Genomic DNA, 12,407 nt, shown 5'->3' on the forward strand with positions numbered 1-12,407 from the left:
CCGCCAGCAGCAGCGCTTGGCGTCCATCAACGACGCGCCGGTGGTTGGCGGCCGGCAGAACAGCGAGGGGCGCCACCTGTGGTGGGGCGTCCCCGGCCGCACACTCGAGGGCGTGCTGACGTACCTCGAGTGCGGCAACGACCCGCCGTTGGCGTACCCAGCGAGGGCGGCCGCCCCGGCGCAGCACCGACGCGCCGGGCCATGGGCGCCAAGGAGGGGAGGTTCGGGTCCTCCTCCTCTTCTTCCTCCTCCTGATCTTCATCGCACTCCTCCGGCACTCCGGCCCTGCTCGGTGTCAAGGCCAAGCCCGCGGCGGAGACGCCGCTCGGCCGGCGCACCCGCAGCGCCGGCATCGTCATCAACAAGGGCGGCCGGCGCGCCTCCTCGTCGGCTCCTCCTCCGCGCTTCGTCAAGCCAAAAACGGAGCCGGGGCTCGCGCCGATGAAGACGGAGCCGGGGCTTGCGCCGGTGAAGAAGGAGTCGGCCGCGCCTGTAACGGCGGAGCTCGACGACGACGAAGTGGCCCTGGAATGGGCGCGCAGGGACTCCATAGCGATGGAGAAGGAGCGCCTGGAGAAGGCGAAGGAGCGCCAGCGCGCCGCCCTGCTTCGCTTCGCGGAACGTCGACGCGGCCGCGACAAAGGCGGAGTCGTCGTCATCTGCGACAGCGACGACAACGACGATGATGCGCCACCTGTTGAAAATATGCCCTAGAGGCAATAAGTTATTATTATATTTCCTTGTTCATGATAATCGTTTATTATCCATGCTAGAATTGTATTGATAGGAAACTCAGATACATGTGTGGATACATAGACAACACCATGTCCCTAGTAAGCCTCTAGTTGACTAGCTTGTTGATCAATAGATGGTTACGGTTTCCTGACCATGGACATTGGATGTCATTGATAACGGGATCACATCATTAGGAGAATGATGTGATGGACAAAGACCCAATCCTAAGCCTAGCACAAGATCATGTAGTTCGTATGCTAAAGCTTTTCTAATGTCAAGTATCATTTCCTTAGACCATGAGATTGTGCAACTCCCGGATACCGTAGGAGTGCTTTGGGTGTGCCAAATGTCACAACGTAACTGGGTGGCTATAAAGGTACACTACAGGTATCTCCGAAAGTGTCTGTTGGGTTGGCGCGAATCGAGACTGGGATTTGCCACTCCGTGTAAACGGAGAGGTATCTCTGGGCCCACTCAGTAGGACATCATCATAATGTGCACAATGTGATCAAGGAGTTGATCACGAGATGATGTGTTACGGAACGAGTAAAGAGACTTGCCAGTAACGAGATTGAACAAGGCATCGGGATACCGACGATCGAATCTCGGGCAAGTATCGTACCGCTAGACAAAGGGAATTGTATACGGGATTGATTAAGTCCTTGACATCATGGTTCATCCAATGAGATCATCGTGGAACATGTGGGAGCCAACATGGGTATCCAGATCCTGCTGATGGTTATTGACCGGAGAGTCATCTCGGTCATGTCTGCATGTCTCCCGAACCCGTAGGGTCTACACACTTAAGGTTCGGTGATGCTAGGGTTATAGAGATATTAGTATGCGGTAACCTGAAAGTTGTTCGGAGTCCCGGATGAGATCCCGGATGTCACGAGGAGTTCCAGAATGGTCCGGAGGTAAAGATTTATATATGGGAAGTCTTGTTTTGGTCGCCGGAAAAGTTTCGCGCATTATCGGTATTGTACCGGGAGTGCCGAAAGGGGTCCGAGGGTCCACCAAGGGGGTCCACCTGCCCCGGGGGTCCACATGGGCTGTAGGGGTGTGCGCCTTGGCCTATATGGGCCAAGGGCACTAGCCCCAAGAGGCCCATGCGCCAAGAGATAAGGGAAAGGAAGAGTCCTAAAGGGGGAAGGCACCTCCTAGGTGCCTTGGGGAGGATGGACTCCTCCCTGGCCGCACCCTTCCTTGGAGGAAGGGCCAAGGCTGCGCCCCCCTCTCCCTTGGCCCTATATATAGTGGGGGGAAGGGAGGGCAGCAAGACCTAAGCCCTGGCGCCTCCCTCTCCCTCCCATGACACATTTCCCTCCTCCCGTAGCGCTTGGCGAAGCCCTGTTGGAATCCCGCTACTTCCACCACCACGCCGTCGTGCGGCTGGATCTCCATCAACCTCTCCTCCCCCCTTGCTGGATCAAGAAGGAGGAGACTTCGTTGCTCCGTACGTGTGTTGAACGCGGAGGTGCCATCCGTTCGGCGCTAGGATCATCGGTGATTTGGATCACGACGAGTACGACTCCATCAACCCCGTTCTCTTGAACGCTTCCGCGCGCGATCTACAAGGGTATGTAGATCCTCTCCTTCCCCTCGTTGCTGGTTTCTCCATAGATAGATCTTGGTGACACGTAGGAAATTTTTGAATTTCTGCTACGTTACCCATCAGTGGCATCATGAGCTAGGTCTATTGCGTAGATTCTATGCACGAGTAGAACACAAAGTATTTGTGGGCGTTGATTTTGTTCAATATGCTTACCGTTACTAGTCCAATTTTGATTCGGCGGCATTGTGGGATGAAGCGGCCCGGACCGACCTTACACGTACTCTTATGTGAGACTGGTTCCACCGACTGACATGCACTAGTTGCATAAGGTGGCTAGCGGGTGTCTGTCTCTCCCACTTTAGTCGGATCGGATTCGATGAAAAGGGTCCTTATGAAGGGTAAATAGCAATTGGCATATCACGTTGTGGTTTTTGCGTAGGTAAGAAACGTTCTTGCTAGAAACCCATAGCAGCCACGTAAAACATGCAAACAACAATTAGAGGACGTCTAACTTGTTTTTGCAGGGTATGCTATGTGATGTGATATGGCCAAGAAGAATGTGATGAATGGTATGTGATATATGAGATTGATCATGTTCTTGTAATAGTAATCACGACTTGCATGTCGATGAGTATGACAACCGGCAGGAGCCATAGGAGTTGTCTTTATTAATTGTATGACCTACGTGTCATTGAACAACGCCATGTAATTACTTTACTTTATTGCTAACCGGTATCCATAGTAGTAGAAGTAATAGTTGGTGAGCAACTTCATGGATACACAATGATGGAGATCATGATGATGGAGATCATGGTGTCATGCCGGTGACAAGATGATCATGGAGCCCCAAGATGGAGATCAAAGAAGCTATATGATATTGGCCATATCATGTCACTACTATTTGATTGCATGTGATGTTTATCATGTTTTTGCATCTTGTTTACTTAGAACGACGGTAGTAAATAAGATGATCCCTCATAATAATTTCAAGAAAGTGTTCCCCCTAACTGTGCACCGTTGCGACAGTTCGTTGTTTCGAAGCACCACGGATGATCGGGTGTTAGATTCTGACGTTCACATACAACGGGTGTAAGACAGATTTACACACGCGAAACACTTAGGTTGACTTGACGAGCCTAGCATGTACAGACATGGCCTCGGAACACAAGAGACCGAAAGGTCGAGCATGAGTCGTATGGTAGATACAATCAACATGAAGATGTTCACCGATGATGACTAGTCCGTCTCACGTGATGATCGGACACGGCCTAGTTAACTCGGATCATGTAATCACTTAGATGACTAGAGGGATGTCTATCTGAGTGGGAGTTCACAAGATGAACTTAATTATCCTGAACATAGTCAAAAGGTCTTCGCAAATTATGTCGTAGCTCGCGCTTCAGTTCTACTGTTTAGATATGTTCCTAGAGAAAATTTAGTTGAAAGTTGATAGTAGTAATTATGCGGACTAGGTCCATAAACTGAGGTTTGTCCTCATTGCTTCATAGAATGTCCTTAATGCACCGCTCAGTGTGCTGAACCTCGAACGTTGTCTATGGATGTTGCGAACATCTGACATACATATTTTGATAACTACGTGATAGTTCAGTTAAACGGCTTAGAGTTGAAGCACCGAAGACGTTTTGAAACGTCGCGAAACATATGAGATGTTTCGTGGGCTGAAATTGGGATTTCAGGCTCGTGCCCACGTCAAGAGGTATGAGGCCTCCGACGATTTTCTTAGCCTGCAAACTAAGGGAGAAAAGCTCAATTGTTGAGCTTGTGCTCAGATTGTCTGAGTACAACAATCATTTGAATCGAGTGGGAGTTGATCTTCCAGATGAGATAGTGATGTTTCTCCGAAGTCATTACCACCAAGCTGCTAGAGCTTCATGATGAACTATGATATATCAGGGACATATATGATGATCCTTGAGATATTCGCGATGTTTGACACCACAAAAGTAGAAATCAAGAAGGAGCATCAATTGTTGATGGTTGGTGAAACCACTAGTTTCAAGAAGGGCAAGGGCAAGAAGGGATACTTCATGAAACGGCAATTCAGCTGCTGCTCTAGTGAAGAAACCCAAAGTTGAACCCAAGCCCGAGACTAAGTGCTTCTGTAATAAAGGGGAACAGCCACTGGAGCAGAATTACCCTAGATACTTGGTAGATGAGAAGACTGTCGATAGAAGTATATTGGATATACATTATGTTAATGTGTACTTTACTAGTACTCCTAGTAGCACCAGGGTATTAGATACCGGTTCGGTTGCTAAGTGTTAGTAACTCGAAATAAAAGCTACGGAATAAACGGAGACTAGCTAAAGGTGAGATGACGATATGTGTTGGAAGTATTTCCAAGGTTGATCAAATATCGTACGCTCCCTCTACCATCGAGATTGGTATTAAAACCTAAATAATTGTTATTTGGTGTTTGCGTTGAGCATAGACATGATTGGATTATGTCTATCGCAATACGGTTATTCATTTAAGGAGAATAATGGTTGCTCTATTTATTTGAATAATACCTTCAATGGTCTTGCACCTTAAATGAATGGCTTATTGAATCTCGATCGTAGTGATACACATGTTCATGCCAAAAGATATAAGATAATAATGATAGTACCACCTAGTTGTGGCACTGCCATGTAAGTCATATCGGTATAAAACGCATGAAGAAGCTCCATGTTGATGGATCTTTGGGCTCACTCGTTTTTGAAAAGTTTGAGGCATGCGAACCATGTCTATTGGTGTATATGCATGAAGAAACTCCATGCAAATGGACCGTTTGGACTCACTTGATTTTGAATCACTTGAGACATGCAAATCATACCACATGGGCAAGATGACTGAAAGCCTCGTTTTCAGTAAAATGGAACTAGAAAGCAACTTGTTGGAAGTAATACATTTTGATGTGTGCAGTCCAATGAGTGCTGAGGCATGTAGTGGATATCGTTATGTTCTTACTTCACAGATGATTTGAGTAGATGTTGAGTATATTTACTTGATGAATCACGAGTCTGAATTATTGAAAGGTTCAAGTAATTTCAGGGTGAAGTTGAAAGATTGTCGTGACAAGAGGATAAACTATCTATGATATGATCATAGAGATGAATATCTGAATTACGAGTTTGGCATAGAATTAAGACATTGTGGAAATTGTTTCACAACTAATACAGCCTGGAACACCATAGTGTGATGGTGTGTCCGAACATCATAACTGCACCCTATTGAATATGATGCATACCATGATGTCTCTTATCGAATTACCACGATAGTTTATGGGTTAGGCATTAGAGACAACCACATTCACTTTAAATAGGGCACCACGTAATTCCAATGAGATGACACCATATGAACTATGGTTTAGAGAAACCTAAGCTGTCATTTCTTAAAAGTTTGGGGCTGCGACGCTTATGTGAAAAAGTTTCAGGCTGATAAGCTCGAACCCAAAGCGGATAAATGCATCTTCATAGGACACCCAAAACAGTTGGGTATACCTCCTGTCTCAGATTCGAAAGCAATAAGGGATTGTTTCTAGAATCGGGTCCTTTCTCGAGGAAAAGTTTCTCTCGAAAGAATTGAGTGGGAGGATGGTGGAGACTTGATGAGGTTATTGAACGGTCTCTTCAACTAGTGTGTGGCAGGGCACAGGGAGTTGTTCCTGTGACACCTACACCAATTGAGGTGGAAGCTTATGATAGTGATCATGAAACTTCAGATCAAGTCACTACCAAACCTCGTGGGATGACAAGGATGCGTACTACTTCAGAGTGGTACGTAATCCTGTCTTGGAAGTCATGTTGCTAGACAACAATGAACCTACGAGCTATGGAGAAGCGATGGTGGGCCTGGATTCCAAAATGGCTCGAGGCCATATAATCCGAGAGAGGATCCATATATGAAAACAAAGTGTAGACTTTGGAAGAACTACTTGATGGTCGTAAGGCTGTTAGGTACATATGGATTTTAAAAGGAAGACGGACAATGATGGTAAGTATCACCATTAAGAAAGCTCGACTTGTCGTTAAGATGTTTTCCGTCAAGTTCAAGGAGTTGACTACGATGAGACTTTCTCACTCGTAGCGATGCTAAGAGTCTGTTGGAATTATATTAGCATTATTTATGAAATCTTGCAGATAGGATGTCAAACATTGTTTCCTCGATGATTTTCTTGAGGAAAGGTTGTATGTGATACAACCGGAAGGTTTTGTCAATCCTGAAAGATGCTAATAAGTATGCAAAGCTCCAGCAATCCTTCTAAGGACTGGAGTAAGCATCTCGGAGTTGGAATATACGCTTTGATGATGATCAAAGATTTTGGGTTTATACAAAGTTTATGAGAAACTTGTATTTCCAAAGAAGTGAGTGGGAGCACTATAGAATTTCTGATGAGTATATGTTGTTAACATATTGTTGATTAGAAATGATGTAGAATTTCTGAAAAGCATGCAGAGTTATTTGAAAAGTGTTTTTCAATGAAAGCCTGGATTAAGCTACTTGAACATTGAGCATCAAGATCTATAAGGATAGATCAAAACGCTTAATGGTACTTTCAAATGAGCACATACCTTGACATGATCTTGAAGGTGTTCAAGATGGATCACTCAAAGAAGGAGTTCTTGCCTGAGTTGTAAGGTATAAAGTTAAGACTTAAAGCTCGACCACGGCAAAAGAAAGAGGAAGGACGAAGGTCGTCCCCTATGCTTTTGTCATAGGCTCTATATGGTATGCCATGCTAAGTACCGCACCTGATGTGTGCCTTGCCACATGTCTGGCAAGAGGGTACAAAGGTAATCTAGGAGTAGATAACCAGATAGCGGTCTAAATTATCCTTAGAGGAATAAGGATATGTTTCTCGGTTATGGAGGTGATAAAGAGTTCGACGTAAAGAGTTACGTCGATGCAAGCTTAACACCTATCCGGATAGCTCTGAGTAGAGATACCGGATACGTATAATGGAGCAACAATTTAGAATAGCTCCAAGTAGAACAGTTATTTGAAATGGCTCCAAATATAGCGTAGTAGCTGCATCTACAAGATGACATAGAGATTTGCGAAGTACATACGGATTTGAAAGATTCAGACCCGTTGACTATAACATCTCTCACAAGCATAACATGATCAAACCCAGAACTCATCGAGTGTTAATCACATGGTAATGTGAACTAGATTATTGACTCTAGTAAACTCTTTGGGTGTTAGCCACATGGGGATGTGACCTTGAGTGTTAATCACATATCGATGTGAACTGGATTATTGACTCTAGTGCAAGTGGGAGACTGTTGGAAATATGCCCTAGAGGCAATAATAAATCAGTTATTATTATATTTCCTTGTTCATGATAATCATTTATTATCCATGCTAGAATTGTATTGATAGGAAACTCAGATACATGTGTGGATACATAGACAACACCATGTCCCTAGTAAGCCTCTAGTTGACCGGAGAGTCATCTCGGTCATGTCTGCATGTCTCCCGAACCCGTAGGGTCTACACACTTAAGGTTCGGTGACGCTAGGGTTATAGAGATATTAGTATGCGGTAACCCGAAAGTTGTTTGGAGTCCCGGATGAGATTCCGGACGTCACGAGGAGTTCCGGAATGGTCCGGAGGTAAAGATTTATATATGGGAAGTCTTTTTTTGGTCGCCGGAGAAGTTTCGCGCATTATCGGTATTGTACCGGGAGTGCCGAAAGGGGTCCGGGGGTCCACCAAGGGGGTCCACCTGCCCCGGGGGGCCACATGGGCTGTAGGGGTGTGCGCCTTGGCCTATATGGGCCAAGGGCACCAGCCCCAAGAGGCCCATGCACCAAGAGATAAGGGAAAGGAAGAGTCCTAAAGGGGGAAGGCACCTCCTAGGTGCCTTGGGGAGGATGGACTCCTCCCTGGCCGCACCCTTCCTTGGAGGAAGGGCCAAGGCTGCGCCCCCCCTCTCCCTTGGCCCTATATATAGTGGGGGGAAGGGAGGGCAGCAAGACTAAGCCCTGGTGCCTCCCTCTCCCTCCCATGACACATCTCCCTCCTCCCGCAGCGCTTGGCGAAGCCCTATTGGAATCCCGCTACTTCCACCACCACGCCGTCGTGCTGCTGGATCTCCATGAACCTCTCCTCCCCCCTTGCTGGATCAAGAAGGAGGAGACGTTGCTGCTCCGTACGTGTGTTGAACGCGGAGGTGCCGTCCGTTCGGTGCTAGGATCATCGGTGATTTGGATCACGACGAGTACGACTCCATCAACCCCGTTCTCTTGAACGCTTCCACGCGCGATCTACAAGGGTATGTAGATCCTCTCCTTCCCCTCGTTGCTGGTTTCTCCATAGATAGATCTTGGTGACACGTAGGAAATTTTTGAATTTCTGCTACGTTACCCATCACCACCACCAGTCCGCCATGGCGACGCCGGGCAAGGGTCCAGCAGGGGCGCCCGCGTCAAGGAGGAGAAGGCCGACGACGACGATGGCGGCGACGGCGGCGACTTCAACCAGTTTTTCCTTTAGATTAATTTATGTATATGTGTTGTGTAATGAAAATCCGCGAACTTCGCCGAAATGTGCCGAAATTTATCGTGTTTGGCCGAAATTTACCGTGTTTGGCCGAATTTTATCGTGTTTAAGCCGAACTTCGCCGAACTTCTTTTATTTTAAAACGTGCCTGGGGCGGCCCTGGTGCCGGCGGCTGGGGACCAACTCGCCCCAGGCCTAATTTTTACGCCGGCTCACCCCCAGACGGCGATTTTAGGCGCCCCCTGGGGGGCCAACGGCTGAAAATGCCCTTAGCAAACCAAAAATTGTCAATCGACATCCAAGTGCGAGGCTGATCATCAGCAGCACGGCCATCAAGATCGGATGGAGCGCATGACAAATGCGCTTGTCAATATATAATATACTGAAGGAGCCTAAACTACGAACGGCAAGAGTAATCTCGGTTTGGGGCAACTGATTTCATTGATTGGAATAGTTGCTATAAATAGCCTTACAAACAGCTCATGTCTTGCACAAGAAGAATAGCAAGATCAGGCTGAGATCTGTTAGAGATATCAACAATATCTCAACAATAATTAGGCTATCTGTTAACACCCCACCGCAGTCGATACGTTGGCGCTAGGCAAAACGCATAGACTGGACCGGAATGACTGAAACAACGCCGTAGGAAGTCCTTTGGTCATGATATCAGCCAGCTGCTGAGTAGTAGGCACATGAACGACCCGAAGTTCGCCAAGAGACACCTTCTCGCGCACAAAATGAATGTCTAACTCAATATGCTTCGTTCGTCGATGATGAACTGGATTGGTAGACATGTACACCGCTGAGATATTATCACAAAAGACCACCGTGGCTTTGGAGGGAGGTGAACCGAGATCATCGAGAAGTTGCCTCAGCCATACACAATCAGCAACGGCATTGGCAACAGCACGATACTCAGCCTCGGCGCTCGAGCGCGAGACAGTGGGTTGGCGCTTGGAAGACCAGCTCACGAGAGCACCGCCAAGATAAACACAGTAACCAGAGGTAGAGCGCCGTGTGTCCGGGCAGCCTGCCCAGTCTGCATCCGAGTAAGCGACGATGTCGAGTGGAGAGGAGCTGTGGAGCAGGAGACCGGAGCTCGTAGTGCCGCGGACGTATCGGAGAATACGTTTGATGATGGCGAGATGACCGTCACGCGGATCGTGCATGTGTAAGCAGACTTGCTGCACGGCATATGCAAGATCAGGACGCGTCATGGTCAAGTACTGAAGGGCACCGGCGAGGCTTCGGTACTCGGAGGGATCGGCAACCGGGTCACCAGCATCGGCGGCAACCTTGGGAAGGGTGTCGACAGGTGTGGTGGCGGTCTTACACTGCAACATGCCGGCGCGCTGGAGGATCTCCTCGGCGTACTGCTCCTGGCTGAGGAAGAAGCCACGAGACGTACGACGCACACGGATCCCGAGGAAGAAGTGCAAGGGCCCCAAGTCCTTCATTGCGAACTCGACCATGAGTTTGGCAATGAGATCGTGGAGCAGTGTCGGGGAAGAAGCCGTCAAGACAATGTCGTCAACATATAGCAGGAGATACGCCACGCTAGTGCCCCACCGTAGTATGAAGAGCGAAGCGTCAGAACGAGAGGCGGTGAAGCCAATGGTGACGGCGAAAGTGGCGAAGCGCTGAAACCACGCGCGCGGCGCTTGCTTCAAGCCATAGAGAGACTTGACGAGCTTGCAGACGTGATCCTTGCGATGAGCATCGACAAAACCGGCCGGCTGGTAGCAGTAGACCTGTTCATCGAGGATGCCGTTGAGGAAGGCATTCTTCACGTCCAACTGGTGCACAAGCCAGTTACGGGAGGACGCGAAAGTGAGCACAGTGCGAATCGTTGCCGGTTTGACCACCGGCGAAAAAGTTTCGCCATAGTCGACACCAGGACGTTGGGCAAAACCACGAACGACCCAGCGTGCCTTGTACCGCTCGAGGGAGCCGTCCTCGCGGGTCTTGTGCCGGAAGACCCATTTGCCGGTGGCGACGTTGGTGTGGGGAGGCCGAGGGACCAACGTCCAGGTGGTGTTCGACGAGAGGGCATCGAATTCCTCCTGCATCGCCTGGCACCAGTTGGGGTCGCGGAGAGCCTCCCGGACGGAGGATGGGAGGGGCGACACCGTCGTGGTGGCGACAAGGCCATAGCGAGGGTTCGGCTTGAAGATGCCATGCCGAGCGCGAGTGACCATGCGGTGGCGGGGAGGCGACGAAGCAGGCGCCGAGCTGGAAGGCGCGGCGTCGGGCATAGCACAGACGTCCAGCGTCAGGGACGCAGAACCGCATGCCGAAGCCGAGCCGCGAGCCGAAGAATCCGAGCCGCGGGCTGAGCCGGCATCGGGCGTCAGAGGCGCGGAGCCACGAGCTGAGGAGGCCGAGCCGCGAGCCGTGGATGGTGAAGAAGAGCGGCCCGAGGACGATCCGCGTGGGAGCGGACTGCATGGCCCGTTACTATGGCATGCAGGGGGTGCCATATGATCGTCGTAAGCCGGAGGAGCGTCGTGGCTGTCACGTGATGGAGATGCCGGGGCGATGCTGAAGTCCAGGGAGCTGAAAGGAAACACTTTTTCCACAAAGGTAACATGTCGTGAGAAAATAATGCGCCGAGTCAGTGGATCATAGCAGCGATACCCTTTGCGCCCGTCCGGATAGCCGAGAAAAACGCATGGAGTAGAACGGGGTGCGAGTTTGTGAGGTGCGGTGGCAGTAAGATTGGGATAGCACAGGCAGCCAAACACGCGAAGAGACTTAAAATCGGGGGCACGACCGTGAAGAAGCTCGTAGGGAGTGGTAATGATGTTGGCTTTGCATGGGCGGCGATTGAGAAGGTATGTGGAGGTGGCGAGAGCCTCAGCCCACCATGGGTATGGCATGGATGCATGTATAAGGAGAGTGCAGACACCATCATTGAGTGTACGAAGGATACGTTCGGCCTTGCCATTTTGTTGGGAGGTGTATGGGCAGGTGAGGCGAAGAAGAGTTCCATGGCCGGTAAAAAGAGCGCGGTTTGCAGTGTTGTCGAATTCTCGTCCATTGTCGGTCTGAAAAGCTTTAATGGAGGATGAGAACTGTGTGCAAACATATGCATAGAACGCCACAAGAAGAGCATGAACTTCAGACTTATTACGAATAGGAAACGTCCAAGTGAAGTGGGTAAAGTCATCCAATATAACAAGATAATATTGAAAACCTGAGATGCTTAATACAGGACTAGTCCATAAATCGCAATGACAAAGCTCAAAAGCAGCAGATGTTTTGGTGGTAGAGGAAGCAAAAGGGAGTCTAGTGTGTTTACCCAAACGACATGCATCGCAGTGCATGGGTAAACTTTTATTACAACTGAATTTGAAATATTTGATGCATTGGCCAAAGCTTCAACGCCGGGGTGTCCAAGCCGCTGGTGCCACAAAGTTGCAGAGACGGTGGCGAGGAAGCATTGGGGCGTCTGCACGAAGGGATAGAGGTCGCCGGTGGAATTACATTGGTGAATAACCCGTCTCGTTGCCAAATCCTTGATAGAGAAACCAAAAGGGTCAAATTCAATGGAAACAAAATTATCGCGTGTAAAAGCATGGACAGACACTAGATTTTTGATGAGTTTAGG

Source organism: Triticum aestivum, chromosome 5A (genome assembly GCF_018294505.1).
Source record: "Triticum aestivum cultivar Chinese Spring chromosome 5A, IWGSC CS RefSeq v2.1, whole genome shotgun sequence".
Classification (NCBI taxonomy): Eukaryota; Viridiplantae; Streptophyta; class Magnoliopsida; order Poales; family Poaceae; genus Triticum; species Triticum aestivum.